The sequence below is a fragment of the Diadema antillarum genome, unplaced genomic scaffold (genome assembly GCF_040938485.1).
Source record: "Diadema antillarum isolate AM-2024a unplaced genomic scaffold, OU_Dant_1.0 seq00001103_RagTag, whole genome shotgun sequence".
Classification (NCBI taxonomy): domain Eukaryota; kingdom Metazoa; phylum Echinodermata; class Echinoidea; order Diadematoida; family Diadematidae; genus Diadema; species Diadema antillarum.
The window spans coordinates 1,048,495-1,060,810 of NW_027271919.1; positions in this window are offsets into that span (position 1 = coordinate 1,048,495).

The window sequence follows — 12,316 nt, forward strand, 5'->3', positions numbered from 1 at the left end:
TTTCATGAGGTGAAAGATGATTAATGATCCATTCAACGAGATGCAGCCGAGTTGAATGGATGTACATCCCATCTTTCACCGAATGGAATATTCTGTCCATAGCACGAATGAAAAACATTTATTATTTGTTTTATATAATGCCTGAAATAGATCCTTCTCATTTGATGCTATATCAATCTAGAAACAAGAGAGAATCTGAGATCGTGAGAATGCTCACTGAGCACACTGTCTCATACACACACTGCAAACGCAAGCGTTGTAACACACGTAATGTGCAGGGCTCTCAGCGAGCGTGCAATGGAGCATATCATAGAGATCCAAAATTGCACCGTAAATGGAGCCACAATTGCACGGTTGGAGGTCATAGTGAAATGGCCCGAATGATCAAGGTCAAACAACCAATCAAATGACAAGGATCTCTTTAGCAGTTCAGGCGTTATATAAAGATTTCTGATGGTTTCCAATGGTTAATTCTGCTGGAGTCTGCTGGATCAACATCAATCCCTGATGGACATTCTGATGGTCAAACAGAATCCATCAAAAAATAAAAGAGAAAAGGAAATTCTGTGAGTTCGTGTATCAACACTTCTGGTATGGGGGACTTACACTCTGATGAAACCGATATGTTTGAGAAATGATTGATACAGCTAACTGAAAACATCCTTATTGTACAAACAGGGCACTGATCATGTGATGTGACAGACGTTATGCATGCCTGCCCTGGTACATTTATACAATATAGCTAGGCACCGACACAGAACGGTCAGCGGTCCTTTGGACCATTTCTTCTTCTTCCTGGAAAGTACAGTCCACCAACGGGTACCCAGGTGTCATACTATTTGGCAGGTCTGGTGTGGTATATAATGTACAATATGCCTTTATCTTAAAAACATTTTTACATCGTACTATATGTGGTTAAAAATGATGCTCAGCCTCTATCAATGAAGCAGGATGCTCTAGCTCTGCACTTGACCGACAAGTATGTCTAATTCCTCGAAAAACTTCTCATTTATAGTAATGACATTTGCTGGGTCAGTTTTTCGCTTCTTAAAAGAAAAATTGACCCAGCAAATGTTATTACTATAAATGAAAAGTTTTTTGCAGAATTAGACATATTTTCTACTTGGCAGATCAAGCTCTGCACCTCCTGCTTGAAGAGGTTTGCAGAGGTGGTGGTGACTAATTCTGGCAGGGTGTTCCATAAGTGGCATAACCTGCTGATAGCATCTGGAAATGGGGGATCTCTGATAGACAGGAATCCGTTCCGTGCAAAATCAAAAAGGTAAAATTTATCTTGAATTGACGGGTGTGTCCACGGAGTACACGTCACTGATGATGTTATCGACTACCGATACCAGATCAGAAATATTTTCATCTACGCCACTGGTCTGGCACTACTCCAGACTTAACCCCGTCGCGGGGCGCTGTAACCCTTTACGGTACGTATTTGTCCGTATGGGGTCGCTGCTGCGGTTACTCCAGACTATGGTACCGCTAAAGGCCTATAATAGCCAAGGCTACGATGTAAATGAACAGAACTATTCAAAAGTCAGATTTACAGATAGTGAGCACAATGAACGGCGGGGAGAAAGTAAAAAGTAGGCGTGGCCTCTTCAGTCTATACTTAACTACCTACCAGTACCACATATCAAAAGTGTATAGAAAAGATATCGAGACTACAGCCTACAGGTACAGTACATGTACTTACCGTCGCGCGTCGTCGGCGAATACCGTGTTGAATGTACAATCGGGGAGGCCGGAGGTGGAAAGGCGATACAATACTCGTTTCAATATCCACTAGTCTACTATATTTAGTATTTATGTCCAACTTCGGTGTGTCTTTATCGTGAATCCGTTTTCCTTCTGCGATCGGCTGGAAGCTATGATGTTGGCTGATTCTGACGGCGGTACATGTATTGCACGGAGGCCGAACTCCGTCATAGAGGGAATACGAGATCAGTTTCTGGGGAATACCCGAACAACTCGGGTTTTCGGCTTATGAGTTTTGAAGCCTGTGATTGGTCAAACGTGGTCCCGTGATCTTTGAGGCGCCATGTCGTTATCAAAGTGCGTTCATACCTCCACAGAACTAGAACACAGAACTCTTAACTGTGAACTAGAACCATATAGCTTGTATAATCCAACTCTATGGTTCAAACGCAGTGCCCATTTGGTGAGTATGCACGCTTTATTGTAACGCGTAATAGGCTGGGCAATGACATATAAAATAGCGTCCAGACTCTCTTTATTTGCCGGACTGAACCCAAAACTGTAGAATTTCTGAAACGCCTCCTAATGTTAGAGATACATCAATCACAAATGTAGAGACGAACAGCGCTCAACAAAGTTGCAGGCAGCTAGACATCAACCACAATGTTAATACAGTAAACCTCGGATAAGTCGACGTCGAGTGAGTCGAAAATCACTTAACTCGAAGCAAAATAAAAAGTCCCGATTTGCCCTATGTATTTTCCGTAAGAAATATTTGGATAAGCCGAAGTACGAGAGTCGAATTTCGGCTGTGTCGAAGTAAAACATTCAGTCCCTTTTGTACAAAATACACGTAGTATACATCGCTTGAGCCGAAGAAGATTTGTCTGGCATTCTCATGACATTTAGAGAACAAAAAAAAATCGGCATGTCGCAGAACCCCGTCCCTGATCTGCTGCAGGTAAGCATGCACACTCACTGTACCGCTCCGCCGCACGCATGTCGAATACATACACATGTATAGTATACACACAGCACATCGATCCATTTATCCATACACACAGCACATCCATAGTTTATCCATGTCAAGCCAGAACTCCTTGGTCAACCCAATCGCTGCATGCTTTAATATTTTAGTGACAGGCCAAGTGGGCGGAGCTTGTTTGTGCGTGACCGCTGGCTGTATAGTTTTGTTCAATGGATGGTGGGATGGGCCTGGGAGAGTGTTTGTCTCAAGGGTAGGTTGACAGAGATGGCTACCTATATTGCACCATAGACATAACACATGCACATTGCCACATTAGCGCAGACATTCTCAAAACTACGTTTAACTACTAGTATTGATACAAATTCCGTGTTCAATTAAGAACAAAATAAGAACATTATCTTCAAGAACAGACAAATTTGAATGCAAACACACACACGCACGCACGCACACACACACACATGCATGCAAATATACCATAATACATGTACATAACTGTGAGTCGAAAAAAAATCGACTCTCGCGAGAGTCGAAGTTCACTTAAGTCGACGCATTTTTGTCAGTCCCGAGAGCTTCGACTCATGCGAGGTTTACTGTATATAAATCATGTTGACCGAAAGATTGGTCTGTATCTTGTCGTTGGGGCACTGGCGTAGCCAGGGGGGGGGGGGGGGGGGGGGGGGGGGGGCGATGGGGGCGATCGCCCCCCCCCCCCCCCAAGATTTGGACCGGGGATTTGGGAGGCGGAAAAAAAATGCGTGTATACTGTATGCATGCACATGAAGCGGGTCTCCTTTGCAACCTTTCATCAAATAAGATATTTTTTTAATATTTCACTCAAAGTGTGCACCAGATCGTTGAATTTCAATTCAAAATATGTAAAATCTCTCGTGCTTGGGAGGGGGATACCCCCTCCCAAACCCTCCCCCTCTGTGCCTCTTTCCCTAGCTTAGTACACTTTTTAGATTTACAAAAATTGTGAATAATTCTGGGTGCCCAAGACTTATCACTTATATTCCGAAAACTCAAGGTTCCCTCATGTACTATAAGGGGAATTTCCCCTTTTAGTCGACCCTTTCCTCCCTCAGTCCCCCCCCCCCCTCCCCCATCAGTTTTGTGTGTGTGTGTGTGTGATTTTCCAAATGTTGATTCCATCAAATGTGCGTAGACGAGATATCTCAATTTCAACCTTAAAAAGGCAAAAGCTCAATCGGAAGGGAAGGGTGGGGATAACACTCGCCCACGCCTTCTCCCTGCTCGCCCGCCCCTCCCCCCACCCTTCCGCCATGCATAGAAGTAGACTGTGGCTATACCCAGATCGCTTTATTTCAATTCTAAAAACGCAAAAGCTCCGCGAACGGGAGGAGGAATCCCCCTTCCCCTAAGCTCTACCTCACTAGACTTTATACATACAGTGTACACACAGATGGTGCACATTCAGAATAAGAGCTAAATTCCGTGATTTTATCACTTCGATGAAAAAGTATTGCACCAAAAATTTGCAACAGATCGCTGGATTTCAGGTCTGAAAATGCAAAATCACCTTCGTGTGGGAGGGGATATTCCCCTGTCTACACCCTCGTGTGCATGCTTTTTCTGTTTGACTGCTGAACAGACAGTGTTCATGATATTCAGTTTAAGAATTAATACAAGAAGATTATTTAAATGATACCATTTTATAGGCAAATTGTTCAATAATAATCTACACTAAAATATACTGCAACTTTAAACAAGTGGGACTGTTTCAACTCGTTAAAACACGCAAAAACATGCATCAAATTGCACCATTTTTGCAACATCAAAATGCAAAAAGTTCTCACCGTGGGAGGGGGGACACACCCTCCCCTCCCCCCCCCCCCTTCGGTCTCTCCGCTCGCTCGGGTTCAGTCACGTTCATGATATTCAGTGAAAAGGATTAATACAAGAAGCGTATTTAAATGATAGCATTTTATAGGCAAATTGTTCAATGATAATCTACATCAAAATATACTGCTACCTTAAACAAGTGGGACTGTTTCACGTCGATAAAACGCGCAAAAACATGCATCAAATTGCACCATTTGCAACATCAAAATGCAAAAAGTTCTCACCGTGGGAGGGGGACACCCCCTCCGCTCCCCCCTCGCTCGCTCCGCTCGCTCGGGTTCCGTCGCGTTCATGACATTCAGTGAAAAGAATTAATACAAGAAGTGTATTTACATTATACCATTAAATAGGCAAATATTATTGTTCAATGATAATCTACATCAAAATATACTGCTACCTTAAATAAGTGGGACTGTTTCAACTCGTTAAAACACGCAAAAAAAATGCATCAAATTGCACCATTTGCAACATCAAAATGCAAAAAGTTCTTACCGTGGGAGGGGGGACACCCCCTCCCACACCCTCCCCTCCCCCTTCTCTCGCTCCGCTCGCTCGGGTTCAGTCGCGTTCATGATATTCAGTGAAAAGAAGTAATACAAGAAGTGTATTTAAATTATACCATAGGCAAATTGTTCAATGATAATCTACATCAAAATACTGCAAGCTTAAACAAGTGGGACTGTTTCACGTCGATAAAACGCGCAAAAACATGCATCAAATTGCACCATTTACAACATCAAAATGCAAAAAGTTCTTACCGTGGGAGGGGGGACACCCCCCTCCCTCGCTCGCTCCGCTCGCTCGGGCTCGGTCGCTTCGCTCGGGTTTAGTCGCGTTCATGATATTCAGTGAAAAGAAGTAATACAAGAAGTGTATTTAAATTATACCATATAGGCATATTATTCAATGATAATCTACATCAAAATATACTGGAACCTTAAACAAGTGGGACTGCTTCACGTCGATAAAACGCGCAAAAACATGCATCAAATTGCACCATTTACAACATCAAAATGCTAAAAGTTCTTACCGTCGGAGGGGGGACACCCCCCTCCCACACCCTCCCCCCCCCCCCCCCCTCGCTCGCTCCGCTCGCTCGGGCTCGGTCGCTTCGCTCCCTCGCACACTAACCGCCCCCCCTAAGATCAAATCCTGGCTACACCGTTGGTTGGGGGATATGTTCAGCGGAGACTATACGTCTGGCCTCACGGAATCCTCTCCTATATACAACGGACGAGCACCGTAAAAGTAAAAACAAAAAACAAAAACAACGATTAAAAAAAAAAGACACCTCCGGACACATCACGGATTTTCTGTCTAGAAATTATGTATAGATCAAACTCTTATTCGGCTGTAGTAGGATGTACTGTATACGGCGAGTTCTGAAGTTTTTTTTTTTCTCTCTCTCTCTCTTTACAACTGGGGATGCTGAACATGAATCCACCTGTTGCCATTTTACTATTAAATGACGTTTTCAGCCGAACTGCCATGAGAACAAATTATTTGCTTTAAAGAATATGTATTCTTCATTAAACATCATAAAAACATGCTGAAAATGCTAAAATATTTCAAAATAAACAAATCTCTTCAACTGAATTAAGAAAAAAATCATAATTTTCCTATGTCATTGTTACCTCATACAATGATGGTTGCCATAGTAACAATTAGTTTCTTTAAGTAATACCTTTAATAAGTATGAGAACTTGATGAAGAAACAATCACGTCTACCTCCACTCGGACAGTCTTCAAATAGAGACTTCAAAATGTGAAACCTCTCCTGTCCTGCACACATGATCATAACCCTCCAGTTAACTACACGCAGCCGCTGTCGCGAAGCAACGCTGTGCTTAACTGGTCAGGCTAAACCCTAGTATAATCACACCGTTGATGGAATAGGCCGGTGGAGCCGGGATTTGTAAAAACGCCGGGAAATGTAATAATGTCTCGCAGGGAAATGTAAAAATCTCGAAAATTGCATCCACGGGAAATGTAAAAACGTCTCGCCGGGAAATGTAAAAACGCTGCCGGGAAATGTAAAAATCTTGTATTACGTACCATTAACAAAGATGAACTATAGATGTCTGTAAACAAAAACTGCTCATGAACCTTTACCGTTTTCATTTTTATAAACCCCACAACAGCCCGGATTTTCACCAAACTTGGGAGATAGCATCTTAATGGTGATATGATCTTAAATCTTTTTTTAATGAGTTCCCCCCCCCCCCCCACGGCCGAAGGAGGGGGGGGGGGAGTTGAAACCTGAGAGTCCCTAAACTCTGGATTTTGACACATAAGGTCTGTCGAACTGATAAAGATAGAGCTAAGTTAGTGTGCTATGCAGACATTAATGACTGAATTTTCATGTTTGATTATGGCGGATCCAGGGGTACCCTGATTGGGGCGGGGAGGAGTGAGAGGGAGGAGGGGGATTTTCCACATTTTCTGCTCAGTCTTTACAAAGTTATCATTGCATAATCGATTCAACCCTTCAGTAAATGTAATGCTATATAATGACACTTAATTCCTTCTTCCTGAATTAATATCCCTCACCCCCTGACTCGATCCCCACAAGAGAGAGAGAGAGAGAGAGAGAGAGAGAGAGAGAGAGAGAGATAGGGAGAAAGAGGGAGGGAGGGAGAGAGTATATAAGGAGGAAAAAATAATAGCACTTGTGAGACCATGACGTACGTCATCCGATCATCTAATCTGAATTGCAAAGGTGAATGTCAAAAGTGAATGTCCAAAAATGAATTGCAAAAGGGTGAATGATAACGTTGATAGCTAAGAAAGGGAAAGATAAAAGTTTAATTATCTATTGAGAATTACCGTCCGATTGATTTATTAAACGTTGATTACAAGATTTGTTCGAAGGTGTTAGCGATGGGGTTAAAAAGGGTTTTACCTAATATCATTCATTCGGATCAGGTAGCCTTCATCAAAGATAAGTATAGAGGTGAAGCGGTTCGTACCGTTTCAGAGACACTCTGTTATTCTAGATTGAAAAACGTTTGTGGTTTCATTGTTAGCCTTGATTTTAAAAAAGCTTTTGATTCCCTCAATCATCAATATCTATTTGAAGTATTGAAATTCTTTAAATTTGGAGAACAATTTTGTAGATTTGTGCGTGTGTTTTATAATGATATAGAAAGTTGTGTTTTCAATAATAATAGGTCAACTGCATGGGTATTTTAGGATTGGGAGGGGCGTCCGCCAAGGCGATCCTTTTTCACCTTATATGTTCATTTTAGCCATAGAGACACCCGCACTCTATATTAGATCTAGCCCAGAAATTATGGAAATAAAGTTAAGTGTACAGGAGGAAATAAAACTTTCTATGTATGCTGATGATATCACAGGGTTTTTTTAAACAAATGATCAATGTTTTCCTAATCTTGCAAAGATTTTAGATGATTTTGCTATCTGTTCGTCTTTATCAATCAATTATGATAAGACAAAATCGATACGAATTGGTCCATCTGTGTTTACTCCTGCACCTAAGACGGACGTGCAACAATATAGAATTTGTATCTGCTCTCACTGTTTTAGGAATAGATATTTCGTATTCTTTTCACGACCGGAAGGCACAATTACAAAGACTTTGTTTGTGATGAATATTAAATCACAACTGCATAGACGGAGATTTAGAGATTTATCCCTCTACGGGAAAATTCAGATTGTTAAGACTTATGCTTTATCTCAGTTGCTATATATCGCATGTATAGTTTCAGTGCCAGATTCTTTTATACATGACGTGAATAAAGTTATTTGTGAATTTGGTGAGAGGCCCAGATAGAATAAGGCGCAATGTTTTAGTAAAAGATTATGAGGAGGGAGGTTTGAAAATGTGCTGTTTAAAGTCATTGATGCAAGCCCAAAATATCAAATGGGTGCAGAGGTTATTTGAGTCATGTTCAAAAGGGTGGAAATCCATTTGTTTGGATTTGTTAGCATCTGTAGGAGGAGAATTTTTGTTCTTCTGTAACTTTGATGTTTCAAAGTTAAAGATTAATGTTTCACGATGGTTTTTAGAGGTATTATAAACGTGGTCCCTCCTTCATAATAGAGAATTAAGCATACCCAATCAAATAATCTGGAATATAATAAATGCATTTTGTTTCATGGGAAGTCTATGTTTAATACACATATAGTAGAGAAAGGTTTTTTGAAGGTAACTGATATGTTAGATTAATACGGCCGACCTCTGCATTGGAAGGATTGTAAGGGTAAAGGTTTGCAGTATACTCAGTATTTCACTCTTCTAGATAGCTTCAAGAAGATGCCACGTGAATGGAAGCTTTTTTTTTCTTCGTCAAGATTATCACCCCTTTATTAAACCCCTGAGTACTTTCACTTTAATTTGGATTAAGGGTAGATGGTTGGAATTACATAACGTAACAACAAAGTATCTATATAATATATATCTGCATTTGAATAACCCAGGAAAATCAAGCGTTTTTGATCGTTTTGATGTTATGTATGACATTGGATTTGAATATGTTCAATCTTTTTTCAAATTACCTGCCAGTTTGACAATTGATACAAAATTAAGAATAACGCAGTATAAGATATACTGAATAATCTGATCCCCGTTAATTCGTGGCTTGTTCGAATAGGGAGAAAAGATGACTCAAGATGTTCCTTTTGTAAAAGTGAACCGGAGACAATAGAACATTTGTTTTTTGATTGCCGGAAGGTGTCAGTATTCTTGGAATCAGTGTTTAAAGAGGAAAAAAGGAAAATTGATTCCTTGCAATTGCTTTCATGTCAAAAGGTGTTATGTGGTGTTATACATCCGAGGAACGATTTAGTTTTTTTTCGTACAATTTCATAATATCATTAGGTAAACAATTTATTTTAAGCTGTAGGTATCAAAGTTTATGTCCTCAAAGACAACATTTTGTGCAATATGTAAAAAAACATAGTTTGAAAGAAGAAGAAATAGCTAAAAGCAAAAATAAATTTGATTTGCATGAGGCAAAATGGAGGAAATGGAACAAATTATATCTTTATAGAGAGTCAACTGCCCTTCCTTTCTTTTTCCTTTCCCTTGCTCAGATGGTTCTTTCTTCCTCACCGCGGTTTATACCGCTCCTTTTTCTAATCCCCCCCCCCCTCTCTCTCTTGTCATATGGCGTTCACTGCAGTTTATGTTTATGAAACAATTGTTCTGTCCTGCATTATCATCCCAAAGATTGTAGCGTCGAATAAGCCATTTCGGGGTTCCAGTTTGAGCATGAGCAGAAAAAGGTCATTTGTACCGAGAGACAGGTTGGTTTTTAATTTCACTGAGATAAGTATCTGTAATGCTATGATTATTCATGGACTCCTTATGAATGGTGCCTGCCAGTACATCCACCTGACAGCAAGCCTGGTATTTGGCAAACTTAACAAAAAAGTTTGTTAATGTATTCAAAACAGCACAATGAAGTAGATGCTTCCCAAAGTGTTAATTAACGAACCATTCAGTCACTTCATCTACACAGGTTCATTCTTTGTTAGAATACGAGTTCCATAAATTGCTATGTTGGGCAAGCTGCTGCATTATGTCGCTTTGAATTGAGTGAAGTGCCTAACCAACTGAGAAAAATGAGAGGTCATTTGTACCCATGTGCACATGAGCTATTTCCGAACCGGCTTATACCACCCCTTCCCCCAGGCCGGGAGAAGGAACAGGAAACTTGCTGTTATTGTACAAAGGAAGTTACGGAGAGTGCATAAATGAGCTGGGTGAATAGTACCTTTGTTTTGTTTTGTTTTTGTTTTGTTTTTTGTTTTTTGTTTTTGTTTTTTTGTTTGTTTTTTTTTACATTGCAGTGTGTGTTCTTGCGCCTTTGGTTTGTTTTTGTCTTGTCTTTGGTAATATTTAGTGTTTCCATAGAAGGTTATTTTTTCTTGTTTTTCAAATAAGACATATCCGTCTGAAAAAAAAAGGCACATCAGCGAAACAAGACTGAAATGAGGGGAAAGATTCTTTTGTTAGTGACGATACATGATCACACAATCGTTATAATCCAGGCACCTGAATGTATTCATTAAGATGCACATAATCAAGTGTCAGCGACGATCCGCAAGACTGCAGTGAACAGTCCATTATTATACATGTTATTAGGTCCCTGCTTTCAGGGTCAGAGCCCTCGGATCTTTTATAAATTCCCCCTCCCCCCCACCCCCCCCCCCCCCACAAGGTTGTTGAACTCGAACGTGACATCTTGCGATAGCCAGAAAATCAAATTACCCGAAATAAACTTTAGTTAGTTTCAATCAAATATGTCAGACCAAAAGAGGATTGTGTCATTGCATGATGTGATTGTCGAAAAAGATGTGACGTCAACTCAAAATCGATCACTGTATCTGGCGTATCTACAGAGAACACTTGTTTATATCGAGCTCGCTTACAACGATCGGGGTATCGCTTTTAACGAGGGCCGTCCTGATTTTCGATTACTGTAGGCCTATTTAGCTGGTCTAGCTCTTTTTAGTACATTACAAGGAGGCATTGGTTATAACCAAAATAACCATTTTCCCTCTAAAGTGCATATATGTATAGAGACCTTGCTAAAGGTATTTTGCGTTAGATATAAGAACGGCAATAATAATAACAATAATAATAACCGAATTGAATGGTTCTCTATTGGCCCAAAACCACTATTTCGGCGCAATTGGTCAAAAATCGTGTCGCTTATGTTCCTACTCACCTAGGAGAGATAAAAAGCTCTTTCAAAATGCCCCTGTAATTTTATGTGATGCCAAGGGACATATAAACAAAAACTGAAATCATTTCGAAGGCGAAATTATACCACTAAGCCATTGGTGGAGGGTTAAGTTCGGCCAACAGGCTTAAAAGTGCATGTCGCCAACGATGATTTTTAATGTTTTCTCAACTTTGTGGGAAAATATGAGCATAAAGAGGAAGCTTACTCACGGTTTCAGAAAAGTGGCTTAAGGTTCTATGAAAACCTAGCACAACTTTTTAAACTAACCATTCTTTATCAACAAAATAACTGATGGAAATGTGTCGCCAGATCCGCTGAAACATACGTTACCATCTTTGTACTGCCAACTTGGTTATGCTATTACAGTGAGTACTACACAATTGTATTGTTTTTCTGACCAAAAGGGGTGTAAGTTTATGTTAAAAGATATTTCATCACTCAGCTTCAAAAGACATGCGACTGCTAATCTCGCAAGTATAGATTTTAAAAAGGTAGATTTAAGAGAAGTAACATACGTTACCATCTTTGTAAAAAGTATGAAGGTGCATGGCTCTGAATGATTGTTCTAGAGTTGAGACTAATGGAGTAGATTGTCGTCATACCCATGGGTGGCAAAAGATTCATTATTATGTTGCTAACTTATACGATTTAATCCACAAGTGTAACATACGTGATGTAACTTACGTTACCACCAAATGACAGAAAGCTTAATTACACCATTAATTACCACCTAAATGTACATTTCTCGAATCTGTGCCGTCGATTTGAGGTCATGGGATAGCTCAGCAACTTCTTTCAATGGCATCTTGAGCATTGGCAGCGCGCAAAGTACCTTTACATGATGTGTTGAAAAACTGAGTAAGTATTTGATTGTTGGAAATGTGTTGTTGTTTTTCATAGAATCATGCTTTACTTCTGTTTATTGTGTCTTTATTAAGTCAGTAGATTCCACTGTAAAAATCCAGTTATTGCTTTGCTGTACAGGTTTATTCTTTTGAAATAAATCACTCAATTTATTACGTAACGTATGTTTCAAATTTTG